Genomic DNA, 13,328 nt, shown 5'->3' on the forward strand with positions numbered 1-13,328 from the left:
GTCTATAAAAGAAAGCAGGTGCCAAATTTTCTGTATAGATGCGTAACAGGTATTTTAGAGCTAGTGTAAATATTCACGCCTAGATTTCTAAAGAATGCATGAAAATTATAGTATTCCATAATTTATATGGACAATTATATGCCACACCCATGCTCTGCCCAAACTCTGCCCACATGAATGCCCACGTGTAAAGTACATACCACCAAATAGTGGCACATACTTACAGAATAACACGAAGCTGGAAAATGGCCATTTGTGAGCATATGTGTCAACATGCTCACAGACATGAGTTCTTGCTACCTGAATCTAGGCAACTCCTTATAGAATTACTCCCTAGGTGCATAGGGATCGCAACAGGGTGGCACGGAGTGGCAAGTGCACCACTTAAAAATGTCTTGCCACCCCAGTTTCACAATGGCATCAGATTTCCAAACCCGGACTCGGGTTAACACACTAACATAGAAGATGATGGATCTGTAAGGTCCATCCAGTCTGCCCAACAAGATAAACTCATAGCATAAGGTATGATGTGATACTGCACATAGATACTTGATCTTGACTTGTCCTTGCCATTTTCAAGGCATGGACCACAGAAGTCTGTCTGGCACTAGCCTTGTTCTCCAATTACTGAAGTTGTCATCAAAGCCCACTCCAGCCTGCCCAAATTTGTCCAGCCATGATCAGGGCAGAGCCCACAGAAGTCTGCCCAGTACTGGCCTATCTGTCCAGCTATGATCAGGCACAGACCGTAGAAGTCTGCTTGACTTCTGATTCCTTTTCCCTCTTGCTGCGCCACCCGCACTGCCATGTCTATAAGTCTGGGCCTCAAGCAGCAACAAGAATGCACCAGGCTCAGCAACAGAGCTAACTTCAGCGCAGAAGAGCCGCCCAGCCTTTCGGCTTGTGGAGGCTCTGTTGGTACTCTCCTCTCTGACACAACAACGCGGGTGTGGAATTAGAACTTCAAAAGAATAAACCAACATAAGCTAATCCACAGTATGAAAACAATGACTATATCAAATTGTTTGTAATTGGGAAGGAAAAGCCTCAAAGAGCTCAAAATCTTACAGAGCTAGGTTGATCATAATGATGATCACGTCATCATTGGCAGAAACCTTCCCCACAAAAATATTTATCTCTTTTATGAAAAATATTTATGAAATATTTATCATATGATTTATCGGATAATTTCTTGTGGTACAATCTGTGCTATCTTCTAATGTACATAATCCAACAAATTACTGGTAATGCAACAATATAGGCACTTATCTCAGTAAAACACATATGGTGTATAGAGTGAACATCCTACCAGTACTTGCCGGGAGCGCAAGTATTCCAAACTGTCATTAGCAGCACAACGGTCTTTTTTTAAGACCCCGTTGAGCTATCTAATCTTGGAAGACAGATCCACATGTGCATATCACCACTGTGAACTGATTCTTATTGTAATTATCAGCTATATGAAAATATACAAATAATCAGAATCTTGAAGTAGGCATGTTGGTGTTGAAATATGGTACCATGTCAAGTCATCTCTAAGAGACACCAAGAAAAGATATATCTTTTTGAAGATTAGACTGTATATTGGGTGTTCTTCAGTCTCTATTTGGAGAGCCTGATCCATTTCCCACTTTTGTCCTCCTGCTGTTTCCTCCCGTGGAATTTTGGTGTTCCATCCACTTTTGTGGCTTTTCTCCATCAGATGGTGAGGCATAAACATAAGCCACAAGCTTCAACAACCACACCTGCAATCCTCATCAGTCCAGATTTTTATATTTTCAAAGTCCTTAAAATATATATCGTCATGAAATTTGTCTCATAATTGACCAGTTATCACGACACATGTTCTCTTCACCGGGCAAATGGTATCAAATTAAAACACTACTTATCTTGTAAAAGTTACCCAATAATCACAGCCAAAGATATTCAGCAAAAGATAGAAATCCAAGTGTGACTCAAAAAACACTGCTATTTCACCATCAGTGCAGGTCCTCAGTGCAAGTGTACATCTGACATAGCACTATTTTTTTCATACCCTGTAACAGGAAAATAATATTTAAACTCTTCAAACGTTTGGTACACATATCTTAACCGCCACTGGGTACGTGTGCCAAATGTTAGTGGATTGTGGCATTGGAGATTCAGTATTCCAACCTGCTGCCTGCCAGTGTAGCAACTTTTCAAATAGTATTTTCTTGCACTAGAAATTAGAATATTTGGAGAACAGAGTGAGGTGACCAAATCTGAGAGCCCTCAATTTCCCATGTCCCTCCATCTTTCTGAGAGAGCTGTGTAGTTATTTAAAGTTGTTAAATCGGAGGAGGATTGTGAAAAATTGTAAGAGGACTTTACAAGACCGTGAGACTTGGAATCCAAATGACAGATGATGTTTAATGTGAGCAAGTGCACAGTAATGCATGGGGGGAAGAGAAACCCAAACTACAGCTGTATGATGCAAGGTTCCACACTAGGAGTCACCGCCTAGGAAATGGATCTAGGTGTCATCATTGATGATATGTTGACACCCTCTACTCAATGTGCTATGGCAGCTAAGCAAATAGAATGTTAGGAATTATTAGGAAAGGGATGGAAAACAAAAGTGAAAATATTATAATGCTTTTGTATTAGTCCATGGTGCGACCACACCTCACATACTGTGTCCAATTCTGAACACTGCATCTCAAAAAAGATATAGCAGAATTAGAAAAGGTGCAGAGAAGGGTGACTACAATGATAATGGGAATGGGATGACTTCCTATGAGGATTGGCTATTGTTGGAAGCAGGATACTGGGCTTGATGGACCTTCAGTCTTTCCCAATATGGTAACACTTATGTTCTTATGAACTATTTAACTGAGGTTCTCAAGATAAGAAGTCCTTCCTTCTTTATTATTTGCCAATCAAATTGTGGATGAAGAGGAAGCTATCTGGTATAGATTGTGCATAGAAAATTGGGAACTATCTGGACTCATCTGTTGGTTTTAGAGAGCTCTGGAGCTGCAGGGGAATTCTGGCAGGCAACATCACTGGTCTCAATTGTCTTTCAGTGAGAAGAAATGTTCAGAGTCAATATTTAAATACTGCAGTCAGCATCTTTTAAAATGCTGGCCACAGTATTTAAAGATAATCCAGACATTCAGTGCCACTGTGAGGATTGCAAACTGAGCTGAATATCTGGATATAATGGCAAGCATAGCCAGTGGATGCAGTAAAAGCAGAAAGTGTAATTAGTTTTAGAAAGTTTGGACACATTTCTGAAAGAAATGTCCATCAACTGCTATTAAGGTAGACCTGGGGAAAGCTATTGCTTATCCCTGGGTTCAGCAGCATGGAATCTTGCTGCTTTTTGGGATCCTTCTAGATACTTTGGACCTGGATTAGCCACTGTTGACAACAGGATGCTGGACTAGTCTGACCCAGTATGGCAAATTTTATGTTCTTATCTACATAGCAGTAATAGTTGGCTTTACCCAGATAAAGATAAAGATAGGAGGGCCAAAAGCTGTCCTAATTTTATTCAGAGAGTAATCTGAATATGACTACTCTCCTGTTTGCCACTCCACCCATGTACCATCCCAGCACTATCTGGATAGAGGGTACTTCTATAAAAGAGCACCTACTGAAGGCATTGGTAAAGGTGCCTTTTTCAAGACTATTCTATAAGTAGGTGCCCAATTTCTTTTAACTAATGCTAGCGCAAATGGGTGAAAACATGGCTATCTTAAATGTGCAGGCACTTACATTAGCCCTATAGAAGGCACACAGTGATACTATTCTATAATTTGCATGGATACCTGTCTACTGTGCCTGTACTCCACTCAAACTCCACCCATGCACATGCCCAACTGCAAAGTACAGGCCACCAAATCATAGTGTGTATTTTTCTGTTAGTTGATATTCTATAAGGGAAAGGGGTTGAGATCAGATATATCGCCTTTCTGTGGTTACAATCAAAGCAGTTTACATATTACATACAGGTATTTATTATAAGAGACTATTTGCACACTTAAGTGGTCACTTACACATATAGATGACTAAAATATCACCATTCACTTGTGGAGGAATAGATTAAATGGCTAGTGCAGTGGGCTGAGATACTGGGGAACTGTTTTTGAGTCCCACTACAGCTTTTTGTGACCCTGGCCCTCCATTGCTCCATGTACAAACTTACCCCCCCTTTTACAAAGTCGTGCTAATGACTGCCAGTGCGGTAATGCTGACAAAGCCCATTCAAAGTAAATGGGGGAGGGGGGTTAGATTGTGACCCACTAGGGATGGAAAAAGTACCTGCATGTAGTATATGTAAGGCAGCATATCAAAAGCATGACCCTTTACCCTTCTTGCCACCTACAACTAGGCACCTCCTTACAGAGTGAATTTTATGGAGGGTTAGCTGCCCCCCGGTTCTGTCTGGGAGTGCCATTTGGTGTTCCACTCACCAGAAAGAACTTCTAGAAGGCTTATCCATGTTATCATCTGACTCCATGTTTGTGTAGGGGAATAGGAGTGCTCCCTAATACCCATTCCAACCCCAGAGAATAGTTACACCTTTAAATGTTATATGATAAAGAAAGAAGATAGGTTTCAAAGATATATAGTTTTATTTGTCAACTTACCAAAGTAATACAAGATGATTAGATACACAAGCAGGTGTGGAGGACCGACGGGCAGCATGGCACGCCTATGGAGATCTCCACCCACAAACATTCGCTGTCAGTCTTATATACTTTTTTGCTTGCATTCAAATCAGTAGGCTCTCATACATTCCCATGATAAACTTGTTTACGCAGATGACCCCCCTTTTTATGCCCCACCGCAAGATGCTCCTCAGGAAGATCTCCAACCCTTTCGGACAGATGGTCCAACACTGTTTTCTTATCTTATTTGGGACTTCCCTATTCTCTTGTTGCTACCTGGTACTTTCCATTTTCTTTACTTGAGTTAGGATATTTCACAATTTATCAACTGTCAACTGTGAAAAGAAGCCTCTTCTAACTTTAATATAGAGATGAAGGAAGCCATTTCACAGATGAGAGATTGCATTTTGATTTCAGAATCCTTGACCATTCTTTTTCCAATTAGGCCTCAGTCTAGGCTCTAGGCTGGGCCTTGCTTCAGCAGGCTTCTGGCTGTACAAGCTATTTGATTTTTAGCCTGGCCTAGGTTTCCAAAGGCCTGGTCCTTTAAGCTTGGGCTCCCACCATTCCAGTAGTGGCCCTTAGCTGCACCATATCTCTACATTCCCCTCTTGCTGCCCCCATTAACTGGGGGCGGCAACAAGTTTGTCACTATCTATTCCAGAAGGTTCCATACTGGGGGGGGGGGGGGGGGGGGAGAACAATTATCCTCAGAAATCTTCAGTATAATGGTATAGTGCAGAGCAAGGAATCTCAGACAGTGTGGACATAGTAAATTAAGGAGTTCCCCTTCATATCATCCCACCCCAGGGCAATTTTTATACTCGACAGTTCCCCTCTAGGAGCTTGTTCACATCAGCAGTGAGGTATGAGAAAAGGTCCATCTACAAACCCTCAGAAACCATTCAATCTATTGATGTGCAAGCATGATTTACATGTTTTATATATACAAAAATAAGGTAGGATTAATATATTGCTATCAAATAAACTGTCTCTTTAAGCTGGTTAGAGATGTATATATTTTGTATAGGCTATATATTGATTACATATTAATCATCATTGATTAGCATCGTTTGATAATTAGCATTTCTTAACAATAGCTAGCAATCCCAAGTGTATCATACTACTAAATAGTTGCAGGTCCTTCTATGGCTTCTATTGCATTTGCTGCGTAGCGGTTTGACCAATGCATGGGGAGATAATCTAATGTATTCTCTCCAGTGGTCTTGGGAAGGAGATTTTCATACATGACATATTGTCCTGTAGGCTCTTTCTTGCTTATAGCAGTTTCAATTAAGCGTTCTACTAATCCTCTGGTACACGGGATTATGCAACACCCGACAAGAGTTACCCCCATAGTGCTAAGGTGGTTGTAAGGATAATGAGCAACACTGTCCAGACAGTGCTACTAAATATTCATAGCAGTAGCTGGAGCTAATATTTGTGAGATTTTCTTTTTATAGGCCAAAAGGTTTGTATTTTTTCTGATGTTACCAAATGGGCAGAGTAGAGGCATAAAACTATATTACAGATATTGTTTCATTGAGGGGTGAAATTTCCTGAAATTCATACCCAAAAAATGTTTGACTTGAGTTTGATAATGTTAAGAGGGCCTTTTATTACAATGTGGTAGGTTTTTTGTTGTTTTTTTTTTTTTTTACTGTGGATTAGGTGTAAAACTAGCTCATGGTAAGAGCAAAGCCTATGTTCCAAATGCAGGGGGCATGGGCAGCATCTGCCCCGCATTTACCACACAGGGTAATTGCTCAATGCACTGGCACTACATTACCTGCAGTGCAGATGACCTGGGGGCACTTGCACTCTGCCACAGAATGTAATATTGTGTAAGCCCACTCCAAAATACATGTAGATAAATTAAACAATACAGAACTACTGCGGTTGGCACTTCCCCTTCCCAACATCTTCCAATCACCCAAAAGTCATATCCCCCCCCAATGGGTCCCTTCTTCCATTCCCTCTCCCTCCAGTCTTATTCCCCTCCCCCCAAAAAATCACATGCCCTGTCCCCTGTCGAACCCACTGTTTGTTCACATGCCCCGCCTCCACCTCAATCAGGACTGAAGAAAAGAATTCATTTAGGTTCCCTTTTACTAAAGAGCAGTAAAGTTTTGCACTTACTAGGCAGTAAATACAGAGCCTGTGCAATAATGGTTGGAGGCATCCTCAACATCTTCCCATACTGAATTAGAATTAGAGCCCCCCCGATATTCAAAACTATATAATCAGCCAGGAATGGCACCTGACCAGTTAAATGGTACTTAACCGGCTATCCGGCTATATTCAGCGGGGGATAGCCGGCTACTCCCTACTGAATATCTCCGGTTAGCGGCTAGGAGATAACTGACTATTCAGCTCATTTTTGAAAGTGATCGCCGGCTATCTTCCAACATAAATCGGGAGATGACCGGCGATCTCTCAAAAGCGGCCAAATCGGTATAATCAAAAGCCGATTTTTTGACACCATCGCCGCTTTCCCGTCGCCGAGCCGGTGAAAGTTCAAGGGGGCGTGTCGGCAACGTAGCGAAGGCGAGATATGGGTGGGCATGGGCGTGGCTAACAGATGGCTGCCTTCAGCGCATAATGGAAAAAACAAAAGTGGCGTTAATGAGTATTTTGCCGGTTTTACTTGGTCCTTTTATTTTCACGACCAAGACTCAAAACAGTGCCCCAACTCACCAGATGACCACCGGAGGGAATGGGGGATGGCCTCCCCGTACTCCCCCAGTGGTCACCAACCCCCTCATGGAGCAGTTGGTTCAGGAACCTACAAGAGGGGGATTTTTCATTTTCTGAATTAATGGCCACACGCTAATGTTGCCATTAGCGTGCAGCCATTACCAAATATTAACACATGAGCCCTAATCACCACCAATTTTGTAAGTGGTAAGGGCTCACATGCTAATCAGTTGGTGCTTGGCAATATAGATGCACTGTTTAGCACAGAAGTGCCCACTCTCTGCCCTTCAGACATGCCCCTCATAGAAAAGTTATTTTTTTTAGCACGTGGTTTGTGCACACGCTTTGGGAACTTACCATAGAAGCCTAAGTGTATCCCACAGTAAGCCCTTTTTTAGCTGTGGTAAGTGTGCTAGTAAAAGGACCTCTAAGGAAATAACGAGGGTAGTTATCAAGCTGTGCAATTGCTCCTTAACATGTGTTAAAGGGCTATAACACATGCCATAATGCTGTTTTTTGTCATTAAGCAAATACCTACAGAAGGTGATCTCTCCACAGGAGAAGTGAAAGTCAAATAGACGAACAGTGGATCCAAAAGAAGTCCTCTCACAAGTAGTGTTTCCTAAACAAGGTCTTTATTCAAATCAGTAAAAACAACCCGACACAAATCGTATTTCGGCCGTAACGGCCTGCGTCAGGGGTCTATTGATCTTTGATGCAAAAAAACTGGTAAAACAGATGACTCACAGTCAATAGTATTAAACAGGTCCAAACTAACTGAAACTTCTGCGCCAGCGGCCGCTCTGTCTCCTTAGCAACTAGCTACAGTGCTTGCCGGGAAATCATTCTCGCCATCAATGGTAATGAGATGCAAAGTATGCAAAACATCTTATCATATAATACAATATAATACAATTCAATGCAGTTTCTTATAACCTCTATCCAAACTCTGCCCACTCCTAGACAAAGATCAACAAATCTTTCTTATGCAGTTAGATCTATCTGCCGCTTTCGACTTAGTTAACCACGAAATGCTCCTAACAATGCTTGCAGAAGTAGGCATAGGATGTGAAGTTATCAGCTTGTTCAAAGGCTTCCTGACACACAGAACCATCCAAGTAACATAGCAACAATCGCTATCCCGACCCTGGGCTATGAAGCAAGGAGTCCCTCAAGGCTCATCACTATTCCCTATTATCTTCAATTTCTACCTCCGTAAACTAGGAAACATTCTGAAATCTTTTCAAATTAAACACTACTCCTATGCGGAAGATATTCTGCTCTTCCTGGCCCAAAACCCTCCAACAGCATACCCACTAATGTAAGAGGTCTTTCAAGTCCTATACACATGGTTCTGCTCTCTCAACCTCAAAATCAACCTGGACAAAACAAATATACTATGGCTGGGCAATAGCCCTCTCAATCTTCCAAGCACTTCCCCATTCCTAGCAGGTTCGCCCAAATCATTAAAAAAATAAATCAAGATACTAGGAATCTGGCTAGACTCACACCTCACCCTATCTACACAGATTAACAACGTTCTCAAAAAAACGTTTCTACTAACTGAAAGTACTCAGACACATGAAACATCTCCTGAATCCACACACTTTCAGATCGTGGTCCAAGCAATGGTTCTTTCAGGCCTCAATTACTGCAACACAATATACTTTAGCCTTCCAGAAAAACAAACAAAAAACCCGCAGATAGTCGTTAACTGCCACTGCAAAACTAATAGGCAACAGCTACTGGACTGATCTTCTGCCCCCTTAGGAGGTCTAACCAGACCACACAAGACCTTCTAATACTTGTGTGCCACTTCCAGCACATTAAGCACCTACTCCTCCCAGTACCCAATTGTTCCACTATAACTACTTCTTACCTAACCCAACTTTATATCCCTTGTGGTATATGACACCAATTTATTGTATATGGCCAACAATGTAATCTATCATATCTTCAGTGTCCTTTTCAATTACCTGTAAAATGACTCAATTGTTTAACTCTTGTTAATATTGATATTACTTCAGCTCTCTGTAAAATGTATCTCAGTTCTCTATAATTTGACCATTTTATTGTAGTTTCCCAATTGGTTGTACTCCGCCTAGAACTTAAGTGTTAAGCGGACTATAAATGGCCAAATTAAATTTAAATAAAATAACCCACAAAATTTCAACAATTGGTTCAATGCAGCTTCCAGCATAAGAGACTAGAACATTTCTAGGATGCACTATTAAGTAAGGCTGTACTGAATATTCGTATTCAATTTGATTCAGCCTCGAATAGTACCCGAAATACATTATTCATGTTCAGTCGAATAGTGATTTAAATTCAAATAAGAATAATCTGGGCTCTTCTGAGCTAAATCCTACTGAAATAAACACTTGATCTTTGATTGCACATTGCTTCTTTTATTATTTGTTATGCTAAAGCTCAATGCCCATTATTCATATTTGGTATTCGTATTTGGCTGAATAATACTTCTCATTATTCAGGATTTAGCCAAATAGTAAAATATGCTATTCAGTACAGCTCCAAATAAAAGATATCTATATGTACAGTGGGGGAAATAAGTATTTGATCCCTTGCTGATTTTGTAAGTTTGCCCACTGACAAAGACATGAGCAGCCCATAATTGAAGGGTAGGTTATTGGTAACAGTGAGAGATAGCACATCACAAATTAAATCCGGAAAATCACATTGTGGAAAGTATATGAATTTATTTGCATTCTGCAGAGGGAAATAAGTATTTGATCCCCCACCAACCAGTAAGAGATCTGGCCCCTACAGACCAGGTAGATGCTCCAAATCAACTCGTTACCTGCATGACAGACAGCTGTCGGCAATGGTCACCTGTATGAAAGACACCTGTCCACAGACTCAGTGAATCAGTCAGACTCTAACCTCTACAAAATGGCCAAGAGCAAGGAGCTGTCTAAGGATGTCAGGGACAAGATCATACACCTGCACAAGGCTGGAATGGGCTACAAAACCATCAGTAAGACGCTGGGCGAGAAGGAGACAACTGTTGGTGCCATAGTAAGAAAATGGAAGAAGTACAAAATGACTGTCAATCGACAAAGATCTGGGGCTCCACGCAAAATCTCACCTCGTGGGGTATCCTTGATCATGAGGAAGGTTAGAAATCAGCCTACAACTACAAGGGGGGAACTTGTCAATGATCTCAAGGCAGCTGGGACCACTGTCACCACGAAAACCATTGGTAACACATTACGACATAACGGATTGCAATCCTGCAGTGCCCGCAAGGTCCCCCTGCTCCGGAAGGCACATGTGACGGCCCGTCTGAAGTTTGCCAGTGAACACCTGGATGATGCCGAGAGTGATTGGGAGAAGGTGCTGTGGTCAGATGAGACAAAAATTGAGCTCTTTGGCATGAACTCAACTCGCCGTGTTTGGAGGAAGAGAAATGCTGCCTATGACCCAAAGAACACCGTCCCCACTGTCAAGCATGGAGGTGGAAATGTTATGTTTTGGGGGTGTTTCTCTGCTAAGGGCACAGGACTACTTCACCGCATCAATGGGAGAATGGATGGGGCCATGTACCGTACAATTCTGAGTGACACCCTCCTTCCCTCCGCCAGGGCCTTAAAAATGGGTCGTGGCTGGGTCTTCCAGCACGACAATGACCCAAAACATACAGCCAAGGCAACAAAGGAGTGGCTCAGGAAGAAGCACATTAGGGTCATGGAGTGGCCTAGCCAGTCACCAGACCTTAATCCCATTGAAAACTTATGGAGGGAGCTGAAGCTGCGAGTTGCCAAGCGACAGCCCAGAACTCTTAATGATTTAGAGATGATCTGCAAAGAGGAGTGGACCAAAATTCCTCCTGACATGTGTGCAAACCTCATCATCAACTACAGAAGACGTCTGACCGCTGTGCTTGCCAACAAGGGTTTTGCCACCAAGTATTAGGTCTTGTTTGCCAGAGGGATTAAATACTTATTTCCCTCTGCAGAATGCAAATAAATTCATATACTTTCCACAATGTGATTTTCCGGATTTAATTTGTGATGTGCTATCTCTCACTGTTACCAATAACCTACCCTTCAATTATGGGCTGCTCATGTCTTTGTCAGTGGGCAAACTTACAAAATCAGCAAGGGATCAAATACTTATTTCCCCCACTGTATATATAGATAGATATAGATATGGAGCAGTATTTTAGAAACAATGTCCAACTCAGACAGAATATGGATGTCCAAATCAGTACATCACAAATAAGATATGGTGTTACTACGATTTGATATATCTGTAGCCTTTGACATGATGATTCAGCTCTTTTCTGAAAAATAGACAATATTTGGTTAGCAAGGATGGTGTATATCCTTTTCCTTGGTGATCTCCCTGTGGAGTCCCACAGGGGTCTCCTATTTCTCTGCTGTTATATAATATCTATATGAGCTGATTTGGAAATGTTATATTGGAGACTAGTGTAAAACTTTTGTTGTATGCAGATGATATTTTTATGTTGATTCTGGTAGACTCATCTCAAGGTATTACTTTTCTAGGATCAACTACTGTATGGAGAAAATTAGACCTTGGTCCTTCTCTTTTAAGCTCAAAGTTAAACACAGATAAGACAAATGTTCTTTGGTTCAGTGTAAATGTAGATAATATTCCCAGTTATATTACTTGTTCAAATGGTTCTTAGTTGATGGTGTATAGAACTTCAAGAGTTTGGGGGGTTATTCTAGATTCTGCTCTAACAATAAATGTTCAGATTAAACACTTATTTCAGAAGGCCTTCTTCAAGATGAAACAACTTCGACAACTTTGTTCTTATTTTATATCTAATCACTTTAAAGTGCTAGTCCAGTTATTAATTCTATGTTAATTGGACTACTGTAATTCCTTGTATATTGGAATTAATCAAAAGCAATTACAGAGATTGCAGTTAATTCAGAACACAGCAGCTAGGTTTATTTTTTGTAAAGTCAAATTTGATCATGTGTCTCTGTTACTGATAGATCTGCATTTCCTCCTGGTGAAAGCACAAATAGTCTTCAAAATATGCTGTCTTGTTTTTAACATTTTAGAGGGTCACTGTCCAACTGATTTGACATTATTAAGTACTTTGTTGGGTGACATTAGTGATCAATGATCTTGTATGTATCTTATGTTACAATTTCCCTCTTTTAGAGACATTACATTAAAACGTTTTCACGAGAAGCTTTACGGCTCCCCTTACTTTGACAAAGTAGTATGTTGGCTTAGGTATATAGATGACGTGCTGATGATTTGGCGTGGTGATAGTCATCAATTGAATCAGTTTTTGGCATATGTGAATGCACAGGATGCCAATATTAAGTTTGAGAGTCAGATAGGAGGTACAATGGCTAATTTTTTAGACGTGAACATCACGGTGAGTCAGGGAACTTTTGTCACACAGGCGTTCCGCAAGGCTACAGACTGTAATGCGTTATTGCATTACAGTAGTCATCACCTGAAGCGTTTAAAGAGCAGTATACCTATAGGCCAGTTTCTACGCATTCGTAGGTTGTGCTCGGCTCGGAGTACATATCAAGAACAAGCTGAGTGTATGATGCAGCGCTTTAGACAGAGGGGATACCCATCTAGAGTCATATATAAGGCAGCCAAGAGGGCATTTAATGCCCAGTGGGAATGGCTGTCTAGTTCTAAGAAGCAACAGCAGCCCCATAGGCTTACCTGCATCTTACCTTATAGAAATAATGGCATGGCAGTAGAAAACATCATTAAGAAATTGTGGCAGATGGTCACAGTTCATGAGCAGTTTCAGCAGATTCCTAGGTTTACTTACACACGAGGGCGCAACATGGGGGGAACTTTTATTCCATTATAAAACAATGGAGGCAGAGCCAATAAATGATGTGGTCTTAGGACACACCGCCTGTGGGGGGGGGGGGGTGTATACTGCAAGCATGCGTTGCAAGTTACACAAGTGGTGATACCCCATTCAGATGGGCGCATATTTAAGTTACGGGCGCATACTGA

Source organism: Microcaecilia unicolor, chromosome 2, assembly GCF_901765095.1.
Source record: "Microcaecilia unicolor chromosome 2, aMicUni1.1, whole genome shotgun sequence".
Taxonomy (NCBI): Eukaryota; Metazoa; Chordata; class Amphibia; order Gymnophiona; family Siphonopidae; genus Microcaecilia; species Microcaecilia unicolor.